Genomic DNA, 13,930 nt, shown 5'->3' on the forward strand with positions numbered 1-13,930 from the left:
TAATAAAAGAGGATTAATAAACGCGATTGGCACAATCAGCAAAACGCTGTTTGGAACAATGGACGCGGAAGACGCGCAGCGAATAAACGAGCAGCTACAAATACTCCAAGAGAACCAACAGGTGTTACAACATGCAGCGAAGCATCAACTGAAGATATTAAACGCCACTATTGGGCATATAAGTAGCCTCGAAAAGGCGACGGCCTATAATGAAAATCTGTTGTTAAATCTTACCAAGAGAATGGGAATGCAACTAGATAAATATACGCAACGAGAGGATTTGGACGAGCATTTACAAATACTCACTGCCATTATGACGGATCTGACAGTAGACGTATGTAAAACGTTAGACTATTTAGCCTATTCGAAGGAAGGATTAATACCCACTCGTTTACTACCTTTAGAGCCGATAATAATAGACTTGCGAGAAGCCGCGTCACAATTAACAAAAGGGTTGCACTTTCCCTTTCAAGTAAAAGTGGAAAATTGGAGTACTATCCAAAAATATATGTCGATTAATGCAGTCTATTTTAACTCTCATATATTTACTACACTGAAGTTCCCGGTAATCGCATACCCGACGTATAAGATAATACGCGTGACACCGCTACCCCACTACTCGCACTCCAATATCTTTACGTTCGTGAAATCGGATTACCTACTAATAGCGATAGATAAGGAAAATAACCATTACACTATGTTAAGCGAAAATGACTTAAATAAATGCGTGCGAGACACTACCACGTATACGTGCGGGCAAACATTTCCGATATACTATATTAAATCCGATGCACCGTGCGAACGAGGTATCGATATTCATAAACGCGCCAGGACAAATGCAAAATTGCGAAAACGGACACGTTTTATCTAGCACTACTTTGTGGATTACGTTGACGGAGGCTCAAACGTGGCTATATTCCACCAGGGAAAGCCAGAAAGTTTTTATTAATTGCAATAACGAAGAAAACGCATTAGAAATTAATGGAACCGGTAGAATTAAATTAAACGGGGATTGCAAGTTAACCACCCCAGATTTAACGTTACGCACGAAATCAATACTAAACGTACAATACATTAAAGAATATCTTCCGGAATATAACCTAACGTGTCATTTTGAAAAGGACATTGATATTGACCGCTCAAACAATTAATTAAAGATCCTAAGGAATTAACCGAATTAAGTCTAGGTATAAGAGAAGTTGAAGAATATTTAGGGAAAAGTAACACTCATGTATTCAATAACAAATATGTAATGTATCCCATAGGAACAGGCACTGTTATTTTAATTGTAATTAACATCATATGTATAGCTATGTATATAGTGCGTAAGTGAAGGCAAATGCGAGAGGACAACGAGTTCAAAGGCGTAGCAACGACGCCATGTTATATTAAAATTAAGAAACGATTGTAAAAATTTATTGTAAATCGGGATAGAATGTACGACAATAATTGATAATAAATACGGAAACTCATAACCTCGTTTCCTTTCCCAAGGGGGGAGGAATGTCACGAGTGCGATATTGCACAAGTGACCATTGCGCCACGATACGTGTTTAGCTTACACGAACGAAATCATATTATTTAAAATAAGATAAACAATAAAATTAATTTAAAAGACGACCCTGAAGGCAAATAAACTCGGAACAAAAGAAAACGCTAACTCAGATGTTTACGCGGCCTCGTCCGATAAGCGGAACGCTGACGGATCAGCACGGACGGTCCAAAGCTGACCCCCAAAATATCAAATATAAGCGCGACCCGATCTGCGGTCGACGGTCAGAAATTCGGTCAAGTAATAAGCATAACGCGTCGCGTCGTCCGAAGCATTACCATACATATATCGCGACGCGAGTACGATACGTAAAGTGAGATCGTAAATCAATACAACTTGTGACTTGTAGAAATAAATGTGTTATATATTTACTAAAGAAAACTACAAGAAAGTGCTTATTTGTGCGACCCTCTCCCGAGTCCTTTGTGGATCCCGAACCGTGCCGTGAAGCGGCACAACAACGGCCTTGGCGACTCCCGCCGCCCCGCCGACCAATGATCCGAGAACGTCGAGCAGCGGTAGAACTCCTCTTCTTCTTTGTTTTCAAGCCCATACCAATCTTCGTTTTGGTCTTCATAGCTGCCCAAACGGCTGTGGCTGCGGCTCTCTCTCTGAGAGTCGAATCACTCGCGGTAATGTATTTCCGCGCCTTCTCAGCAAGTATATTATCAGCCGCGTGTCGTTCGGTGAGAGCGTTGCTATGCGAATACGCTGTGTCGTGCTCGCGACACGCAGCATCCAATGGATTAATACCTCGATTGTCTCTGGCCAATCGCTTCTTCAATCGCGTCCCCGGACCGCAAAACTGATATCCGGGAATATGTAGTTCGAAGGGAAGTGCGTTTATCGCACGACAGACTCTTAATTACGGTTTACAATCGCGTAAAGATTGCTGCACCTACACGGTATAAAGTGGGTGATTCGATACGCGTGAGCAAATTCAAGACAGTCTTTGATAAAGGATACACGCCGAATTGGACCACGGAGGTCCATAAAATTATCAAAGTGCAGCAAACTAATCCAGTGACGTATCTATTGCAAGAGTCTCGCGGAGAGCCTATTGCGAGAGGATTCTACGAATACGAATTGCACAGTGTCGCTAATCCCGACGTGCATCTCGTCGAAAAGGTGTTGCGCAAGAGGGGGAACGAGGTTTACGTGAAATGATTGGGATTTGACAATTCACACAATTCGTGGATACATAAAGACAATGTGTTGTAAAACTTATATTTATTTTACAAAATATATATATATTTATAATAATATAGTCATATGTGTTGGTGTGGGTGTGTGTGTAATAATAATAATGAGAGTGTGATAATTTAGATTTAGGGAGGAAGGGAATATTCAAAAAAAGGAATTAGATTTTCAGCCGGGATGGTAAATGGATGTGGGCAACCTTCTAAATATACGATGGCGGGTTGGGAGGTATTGGGAGGAGCAGTCACTCAGAAATCAAGAAGGTCTTCTATGGATGTAATGAATCTATGGATGTGATGTAATGAAAGGTCTGAGAAGGGAGAAGGGTAGTTTGATCGGTGAAGGTGAGGATTTCGGGATCGAAGTCAGAGTGAGGAGCTGGGATCTGTGGATCGAGAGTCTCATCAGGTGAGATAGGTAAGGGTGGTGGTGGTGAGTATGAGACCTCGAGTGGAGGAGAAAACAAAGACAGGAAAGAGGGTATCGTGAGTGTCTCTGTCGGAGTGTTTGGCGTCGGAGGGTGAGTAATACAGGGTTGGACCGCGGGGCGAAGTTCCTGAGCGGTACGAGTCCTGGTTCGAATAACAGTTCGGCACGACCTTACGAAACGTATCACGCTGCGGCGTGGAGGTGGAGATGCGGTGGACCCGTTAGAGCGCACTGCAATATCATTTTAAAGGTAAGCGAAAAAATATTACTCAGTTACCGAACAACTGAAAAAAAAGGAAAACTGAACGCGAAAATCGAGAGCGACTACTTAAATACGGTGAGGAGGAAAAGAAAAGAAAGAACAATAAAAAAAAGAAAGAAAAGAACAGGGTATATTGACTTACTGGTCGATGAAGTCTGCTGAGTCTGGTGACGAGGCTTCGGAAACTTCGTGGTCGGCTATGTAGTTGAGACCTCGGGGCGTCAAGTCACTGACTCTAATACTTTGTTTCTTTTTACAAATAAGAAACGGAGTGCGCTCGAGACTCGAACTTGATCGGTTTTGAATGAATTAGATAGGTTGGATTAACCCTGGCGACCGACTTTAAGAACTTATACAACGAAGCCCTCGGCAAAGAAAAACCAAAAGATGAACGGACAAGAGCAAAAGGACAAGAGCAAGAGAGCTCAGGACCGCGGAACCGTGGTTTATATAGCGGTTTTTCCTAATTAGTGGGGTTCAAATTTGGGTGGTGGGATGACTTTCGGGATTTTGGATTGGTCGAGATTATGGGGGAGGAAAGAAGTCGGTTGGTATCAACAAGTATCGTTTTAGTTTATGACTTTCCTAAATTTATGGGAAAATGCACGTGCACCGATTAAGACGAGCGCACGTGCACTGTCGGTACGCGCTCGTCAAACACTTTTCTTGGACTTCGCATGTCACATTTATATTTTATGGTCGCGGAGATCGTGAGAATCGTTCGCGACTTGCTTGTCAGAAAAATGTTTAGGCGCCAGTACTGACATTAACTGCCGTTTTTAATGGCGCTGTCCAAGGGAAGTGTCATCGGCGGTGCATTAGCTCCCTGCGTTCACCGATTCTAACTCTATTTTATTTGCCATTAATGGAGACACTAGAGTCTTTTTACTTTAAATTTTCTCATGGGAAAAGATTTTTATTACTTTTCCTAGAAGTCCTAGGGGGTTGATAACCCCTAGGTCTCCGTGAGAAAAAGAAAAGAGGCAGCGTGAGTCCGCTGGACGTAACAAATTAATGGGTGTAATATAAGGTTTAAAAAAAGGTGGCGGGACGTCACAATAAAAAAAGGAAGAAATTCTATTATGTTGTTGCTTAAACTCTAACAAAGTCTAACATATGATAAACCTAAATAATTAAATTTGAACATATAACTTGCAATAACGAAATGCTTTGAAATATTTTCATCCAGAGAAAGATTTCTTCGATTAAAAAAAACGTTTATTTGCTATACGGTTAAAGAAAATATATTTTTTATTTGAACGTCATTTCTTTGATTTAAACACAATTTCACTCGATTTGATCTGATCTTGGCGACGCCACTCAAAGTCAAACGGATGTGATCGGTGAATAAATCTTTTTAAACCCTATAACTTTTGTCTGAAACATTTTTCTCAAAAATGCTTATTTTTCAAGATATTTTAACAGTCCGGAACTTTTATAACTATTAGCGCGGTCCACATTTTTATCGTACGATTTACGAACAGACCTATAATGTAAAATTGTCTTAAAGAAAGAGAGAGAGAGGGGGGGGGGAGAGAGAGAAGAAAACCGGAAAAGGAAATGACTCGAGTGCCGCAACTAACGCTTCAAACGCCACATGCGTTTTACTACGCATGTGGCGTTTCAAGCGTTAATTGCGGCGCTTGAGTCATTTCCTTTTCCGGTTTTTTCTCTCTCTCTCTCTTTCTCTCCGGTGTCATGGCGTTCTGCGTGCGGACCTTTTGTAAGTCTCAGCGATAGATTTTTAAGTTAGTGCTCGGTAAGATTAATTATCACTTTATGTTCATTGCGAGATTGGCATCGATTACCGCTCATGTCGTTAGGTAGATACTCGCGTCGTTAGACAAACGCTTATGTTGTAGATTTTTTAGTTTTCTCGTATAATTCTAACCTAGTAATGCGATACTGATATTCGATTGGACGTAACGCACGCAATTACGTCTCTACTCTTTCGATCTATACGTTCCAAGTATTCATTTAAATTTATATTAAACCGCCTTAACTTGTGAGTCAGAAACAATGAGTAACATTTCTTTGTGAACTTAGTGATTTCCCGCCAATTTTCCTTCGCCATTAGTAAGCCATCGCCGGTGCCCAGACATGCTCGGCGCCACATTGTACACACACATTGTACGCACAGCAGCCACAACGTAGCCACAGATTGGTGACCCCGACGTGATTGCGTTGCGTTCCGTTTAACCTAACGCGCGCGTTCTAACAAGCCGCAGACATGGCTAGTGGCTCAGACGGCTCAGGCGATCCTCCCTCGGGTGATCAGGTGCATCGTCACGTATAGTTGAAGTTCTTGCGCTTGCGCGAGTCGGAATCAGATTCACGCTGTTCTGGAAATCGAAGCCAGACCCATAGTTCGTACAAATGGAAGCTCAATTTCTCACCACGGGTATAACTGTAAATGAGACGAAATATAATTACGTGATACAATGCCTTGGCGACGATTCCTTGACCGAAGTTAGCGATATTGTGCTTAATCTGCCCGCGACGGATAGATACATCACACTCAAAGATAGGTTAATTAAGAGTTTTGTGGATAGCACTGAAAAGAAATTGTGTAAGTTATTAAATGAGGTTGATCTAGATGACCGCCGTCCGTCACAATTGTCCCGTCGGATGAGAGATCTCGCGCAAAACGGCGTGTCAGAGGAAGTGCTTAAATCTTTATGGCTGCAGTACCTACCACAACAAGTGCAGGCTATATTAACAGCTACCAAGCACGAACTCGAAGAGCTATCGCAACTAGCAGACCGAATTACAGACATGCTACCCGCTGGCGTTAACGCAGCAGTTACACCGATCAAAACCAACTCGGCGGAATCGCAAATGTTCGCGTTTCTAGATCAGTTGGAGAAATCGGAAACTCGTTTATCGCGTGGCAAGTCACAGGCCTTGCGGGATTCTCGTCGCAGAAACCGTTCAAGATCACAATCGGAGAGTAAGCCCTGCTGGTATTATCGACGCTTTGGCGGCAAAGCTACCAAGTGTACGCAACCCTGCAGCTGGAAGCCAGCGTTACAGGAAAATTAGAGGCCGAACTATCTCCGGCGGCAGATAGTTTGGCCGTAGCAGCTCGCCGTATCATTAGAGACCGTGTCACCGGCATCAAATTTTTGGTGGATACTGGAGCAGATGTCTCGATCATTCCTGTTTCAAGACGCGATCGTGCTCACATTAGCGATCGGGTACTCTACGCTGCAAATGGAACGATCATCCCTACGTATGGACAAAAATTACTCCAGCTTGTTTTGGGATTCCGTCGTATTTTTCAATGGCCTTTCATAATTGTCGATGTGGATACCTTCATTATTGGCTCAGATTTTTTAGCACGTTTCAATTTGCTGCCTAACATAAGGCACAAGCGTTTGATCGACGGTAGCATGTTTTTTAAAATCTTTGTTTAGCTTGTTAACAAAACTATTCCTCGATTAACAGCGTTGGTCGGCGACTGCCCATACAAAGAGATCCTAAGTTTCCCGAAATAACTAGGACGTCGATCATGCACAAACAAACCGCACACGGGATGGAACATGTAATCGAAACAACGAGTCCCCCCGTGTCAAACAAAGCCAGACAACTCTGCCTAGAAAAACACAAAGCAGCTAAACGAGACTTTGAGTACATGATGCAACAAGGCTTATGTAGAGTTCTTGGACTAGTCCCCTACATCTCGTACAGAAGAAGAACAGCGAATGGCGTCCGTGTGGAGATTACTGCAAACTTAACGAGGTAACCTTGTCAGATCGTTACTCAATTTCGTTCTTGCAAGACAGCACACATTTCCTGCATGGCAAAACCGTATTCTCTACGGTAGATCTAGTGCGTGCATATCAATAGATTCCAGTCCGCCAATCGGATATTCCTAAAACCGCAATCATTACACCATTCGGACTTTTCGAATTTCCTTGTACGACATTCGGATTTCGTAACGCAACACAAACTTTTCAAAGATTTATGGACTGAGTAACTGCAGGACTTGACTTCTGTGTTACTTATATTGATGATATTTTAATCGCTTCGCAGGATGAAACACAGCATAAGGAGCATCTAAAAGTACTATTCGGCAGACTTCAACAGTATGGTGTAGCAATTAATCCGAATAAATGTGTGTTAGGACAGAAAAGTGTCAGCTTCCTGGGATATACAATCAGCGCTGAAGACATCAAACCTTTACCCGAAAAAGTTCAAGCTATGGCTGAATTTCAGAAACCAGCTACTGTCAAAGGACTTCGACGTTTCTTAGGAATGCTCAATTTCTATAACTAGTTCCTTAAAGACCTCGCAAACATGCAAGCGCCATTGTTAAAGGTAATCTTGGGGCGTAAACGCAATAACAATGCGAAAATAGAATGGACTCCTGAGTTCAAATAATCCTTTCAATGAGTTAAGGAACATCTCGCTCAAACCACCTCGCTCGCATTTCCAGACAGCAATGCAACACTCTCTTTACAAACAGACGTCTTAGACAAAGCAATCGGTGCGGTGTTGCAACAGCACAGCAACGGATTCTTACAACCACTCAGTTTCTTTTCAAGGAAGCTCACGCCTACGCAAAGTACAGCGCATATGATAGGGAATTATTAGCTATTTATGTGGTTATCAAACATTTCCGATATATGCAAGAGGAACGAAACTTTCATGTTATCACGGATCATAAACCCCTCGTTTATGTATTCAAGAAGAAATCGGATCAAATGTCGCCAAGACAAACCCGTCAACTACTCTTCATTTCGGACTTTATAACCGATGTACGTCACGTTTCAGGCGCTGAAAACATTGTAGCAGATGCATTATCTCGCGTCGACACTGTCGTGATGTCAACTAGTCTCGATATGCAGGAGATTGCAGAAGCTCAAGCCTCGGACGACGAATTGCAACAATTGAAGCAATTTACAGCAACGTCTCTGAAATAGTTTACCTTATCGAAAACAGCATTCAGCATTTACTGACACTTCAGAAGAAGAGCCATACATCCCTAGATCATTACGAAGACGAGTTTTCGACTTGGTGCATCAAATGTTCCATCTAAGCGGCAGAACAACTCACCGGCAAATTGTCACCGTACAAAAATTTGTGTGACCCTCCATGGCTAAAGATATTAAAGAGTGGGCACCTGTCTAGCATGCCAGCAATCTAAAATTCATTGGTATAACCATACCTTGTCTACCAAAATACCAGTACCAGATACCCGTTTCGAGCACGTACATATTGATATCGTCGGTCCTCTATCTCCAAACAAAGATTTTAAGTATTTATTTAACAATGATTGACCGATTTACTCGTTGGCCGGAAGCCATTCCATTACAGGATTGTACTGCAGATACGGTGGCGAAGATGTTCTTCACTTACTGGATAGCCAGATTTGGAGCTCCACGCCTGATCACAACTGATTAGGGCTCGCAATTCGAAGCGCAACTGTTCGATGCATTAACCAAACTCGTTGGTTCTAACGTTGTCAGACAACTACTATCCAGATTCTAATGGAATCATTGAACGATGTCATCGCTCTTTAAAAACTGCATTAATGTGTCACGGTGAAACTCAATGGACTGATACACTGCCAGTAATATTACTCGGACTAAGAACTTGTTTCAAAGAGGATCTTGGCACTTCTGTAGCGGAATTGGTTTACGGTACTACATTCAAAGTACCGGGTGAGTTTTTTTTCTCGGAAGAAATGCCGAGCAACCCACGAATTTTCATCGAGGATTTCCGCGTAATTATGTAAAAGTTGCGGCTTAGATTAACCTCTCATCACATTAGACCCAAGTTATTTTTTCATAAAGATTTGTATAACTGCTCTCACGTCTTCCTCAAAGTAGAAGGTAACAGGCGTCCCCTGTATTTCGCGCGAGAATCCGGACGAGACGACTCGAAACCAAGTTGCGCACTATCATCGTCGAATAAAATTCCAGCCCTCCAGCTATGGCATCGCAGATTCGGCCATTTAAACGTGAGAGACCTCATCAAGGCACGGCAACGCGGAATCATCGATGGTATGAAATTTAATTCCAATGTTGAAGAATTTACTTGTGAAGTCTGCCTCCAAAGAAAGATGACTCGCACAGCGTTCCCTAAGAAATCTGGAAGAACTTCGAAATTCCTCGATCTAATTCACTCTGACGTTTGCGGCCCCATGCGCGTCGAGTCAATAGGAAAGGCGAAGTATTGCATCGAATTCATCGATGACCGTTCAAGATGGAGCCAAGTTCATTTCTTGCGACACAAAAGCGAAGCCCTCCAAGCAACTAAAGAGTTCATCGCACTAACGGAAAGGCAAACGGATAAAAAGGTTAAGTGTTTTCAATCCGATAACGGCTTGGAATTTACAGGTAAAGGTTTCGACAAATTCCTGAAAAGAAAAAAACGGCATCGCCAGACGACTCACCGTTCCATACAATCCTGAGCAAAATGGGATCGCAGAACGATGAAATTGCACTATCCTGGATATGGCCAGATGCTTACTCGTTCAGTCGGGTGTACCATCCAAATTTTGGGCCGAAGCGTTCAATACCACCAACTATATCCGAAACCAATGTCCGTCTAGAAGTATCAATGGCTGAACTCCACATCAGCTATGGACCGGAAACGTACACAACGTCAAGCACTTTAGAGACTTCGAATGTCGAGTCATTTGTCTAAACACAGAACCAGGCCGAGGGAAACTGGATCGACGCTGCAAAGGAGGCATCTTTTTAGGTTTTCCTATCGAATCCAAAGGCTTTAGAGTATGGATACCTGAAGAAAACAGTCATTATATCATGCGACATCAAATTCATTGAAGACACAGAATCATATTCCCAAAATCCTGATCTTCCGTTGAATGACGAGTCAGAGGAAGAACTACCAAGTACGACGGACGGAAAACACGAATCCACCAACGTCGAATTATTTTTACCCATTACAGAGCCGTCAGTTGTGCAACAATCAAACGAAGAACAATCCGATGAAGATAATAATGATGACGAAACCACATCTGAATTATCACAGCCTTCATTGAAGGGACGAGGAAGATCCAGAATCCATAGAACAAAGAGGAAGACCTCGCAAAATTTATTCGTCTGCAAATGTTTACTCGGGACACGCTTAGGAGACAATCGCTCTCATGTTCGAAGCGCCAATGAAACAAGCTATGGCAGGTCCAGAAGCTGAAGAGTGGTAGGACGCCATGGTATCCGAAATCAATCCGTTATATAAAACAATACATGGCAACTCGTGGATCGTCCAAAGAATTTTACTATTATAGGCAGCCGCATCGTTTTGCGTAACAAATTCAATTTGGACGGCTCCCTTCATAGATACAAAGTACGTCTGGTCGTTTAGGGCTTCAGCCAGCAGCCTGGATTACACTTCAAGGAAGTCTTCACATCCGTAGCACGACAAGGAACAATACGCCTGATCGCAGCGTTATCGGCTCGCCTAGGCATGAAAATATATTATTTCGACGTAACTACTGCCTACCTAAACGGCGACTTGGAAGAACAGATTTTAATGGAACCTTCTAAGCAACTAAAACCAGGATCTTAAGGACAATCTCAGAAGACGAAAACGATCCGGATCTAGCTATCAAAGCCAATGGAATGCTTTAAGACTTGCTAAGCGAAGGTAAAGTGTGTCTACTAAAGAAGTTATTATACGGCCTCCGCCAAGCCGAAAGAAACTGGCATACCAAGCTGGATGAGATACTAAGTAGTCTCGGCGCCATCCCTTCCGACGCTGATCCCTGCCTCTACACATACAGAAAAGGGGAGGATTTCACCGTCATCGTGGTCTACGTCGACGACATTCTAGTCGCCTCATGTAATCCCAAGGTCATTACAAAATTTTGCAATGACATGACTAAACGATTTGCCATAAAAGACCTCGGCGAGACGAATTACTGTCTTAACGTGGAATTCAATACCGGCCATTTCAAGGTAACCATGCATCAACGAGGGTACATTGACGATATACTCAAGCGGTTTGGGATGACTGACTGCACCCCGTTAGCACACCGGTTGATGCCTGAGAGTCACCAAAAAGGAAACGTATCCTGACGAAGAAGAATCTTCCTTATCGAGAGCTCGTGCTTTAACCTCCTTGGCTGTAACGACGCGTCCTGACATAAGTTATGCCGTCAGTTACTTGGGACAATTCAACAACTGCTACGGTAAGGAACACTGGAGTGCCGCAAAACGAGTTCTTCGATACTTCAAGGGATCCAGAGATCTAGGACTTGTCTATCGCCGAGATACTAAGCCCGTCGAGGGTTTTGTTGATGCCGACTAGGGAAGTTGCCCGACGACCGACGATCATACATCGGCTTTCTTTTCAAATTATCTGGTAGCCCTATATCCTGGGACTCCAGGAAGCAACCAACGATCGCCCTTTCGTCAACTGAGGCGGAATACATGGGATTAACTGAATGCGCTAAGGAAGCTATCTACATTCGCAGTTTTCTGGGACAACTCTGGTTGCCTGAGTTTGCCGACATCACCGTCTTTAACGATAACTTAGGGGCGTTGAAACTAGCTCAAAATCCAGTGTACTATTTTTGAAGCAAGCATAAAGACATGCACTATTATTTCATCCGTGAAATTTTGAGCCATGGACAACTGAAGGTGGCTCACGTATCTACAAACGACATGCCTGCTGATATGCTCACCAAGGGACTTCCAAGACCGAAGTATACGAGATGCATTAAGATCTCTGGCCTCCGACACATCTCCCGTGAAGTATGATTGATCGTGTATCGAGGAAGTGTTGGCGCGTTTCGCGTTTTTATTGTACGATATATGAACAGACCTATAATGTAAAACCGACTTAACGTTTTACTACGCTTAGTCAAGTCACGTCCTCTATATGTGGTACGAGCTTCTTCTTCCTAGTTCGAGCATCCCATTGTGATAGCTACGGGAACTCCTAATAAAAGGTGCAACCAGAATATTCCTGCCTTGTTGTGTTATTAACCGACCTCGCCTTCCTCTCCGTTTCAATAATAACTTTATATATTTTATATAACCGGGTTGTAAAACTATTACACTGTTCCGTTATTTTAGTTATTTATATGTATAGTAAACGAACAGTAATACATAACGGCATTTGCTGCGTGTTATAGGTATAACAATTGTTCCGTTATATTATGTTAATGTTATATAATTTGAATTATGGTGTTCTAACCTCGCGGTCTCCATCCGCGTCGTCGCAAACTTCTGAGCGCGCTAGTATTTAAGCTATAAAAGATTATTACTTTAAGTGAATTTAGTCACTTGTATTACAGATTATATTAGCGCATACTAAAAGTTGTTACATGGAATTAGTAAATTAAATATAAAAGCGGTAATTGTTGAGTTTAGCCTCTTCACCTCTGATATTGATAAAATTACGCTCATTCGACGCGTTTTGTCACTCTGCCCCGTGAATTGAGATATTAATCGTTAAAGTTAACAACTGTTCAGATTAGGAAATCTGTCACATCGATGGCATAGAGATAGATATGAGAACATGTAAGTGAGGCCATAATAAAGTATTTTTTGCTTCAATAACATAAATTCTCCGCTATAAAAATAAATTCTCTGCTTTAGAAACAAATTCTCTGCTTTCAAAACTTGAACTTTTTGTTTTAAAAATTCAAATTCTATGTTTTAAAAAGATATATCACTTTCTATATCATTTTTGTTTTTACAGCAGAGAATTTGTTTTGATTAGGTATTTGTCTGCTTTAAAAACACAAATTCTCTGCTTTAAAACACAAATTCTCTGCTTTAAAAACAAATTCTTTCTATAAGAACAAAAGTCATATAAAAAATAATTTATGTTTTTAAAGCAAAAAATTTGTATTTTTAAAGCAGAGAATTTGTGTTTTTAAACCAGAGAACTTGTTTTTAAAGTAGAGAATTCGTGTTTATAAAACAAGAGAATTTGTATAATCCTCTATGTCATCGATATGACAGATTTCTTAACCTGAATATCTGTCAATTTTAACAATTAATGTCTCGATCGGAACATAGTCTTGAATGTGCCGTCTAAGCCTCCGAATATTTTTTTATTATAACTTTATAATTTGTGTTTGTATTTTGAAATATGATGCTAAATAATAATATGTTAGCAATTAATAGAATTAGAATAATTATTAAAATATTGCATAATGTTATAGCAATATTTTATTTTTGCAGACATAGGAATATTGCTACAATATTGCAGCAATGTTTTATGAAATGTTACAATTTCTCAAAATAATATTGCTGCAATATTTCGTGCTGTAGGGGTAGCCTTGGATGTGCTTTCTAAGCTCCCGAATATTTTTTGATCATAACTTTATCGTATGTGTTCTGGAATATGATGTTAAACAATAATATGTTAGCAATTAATAGAACTAGAATAATTATTGAAATAGTGTATAATGTTAGGGGAAAGTGGGCGAATTGTGCGCACCTAAGGGATATTTGTTTTTCTGAGATGGTTTTCTAAGTTCAAAACGATATAAATAGGGAAAT

General features: G+C 41.4%; 1 pseudogene; it reads right to left on the reverse strand.

The window, feature by feature from the left end:
* Positions 1 to 6,600, reverse strand: part of LOC108760619 (uncharacterized) — a 7,519-nt pseudogene extending 919 nt beyond the window's left edge.
* Between the last annotated feature and the right edge of the window lie 7,330 nt (positions 6,601 to 13,930).

Source organism: Trachymyrmex cornetzi, unplaced genomic scaffold (genome assembly GCF_001594075.2).
Source record: "Trachymyrmex cornetzi isolate Tcor2-1 unplaced genomic scaffold, Tcor1.1 scaffold2295, whole genome shotgun sequence".
In the NCBI taxonomy this organism is placed as follows: Eukaryota; Metazoa; Arthropoda; class Insecta; order Hymenoptera; family Formicidae; genus Trachymyrmex; species Trachymyrmex cornetzi.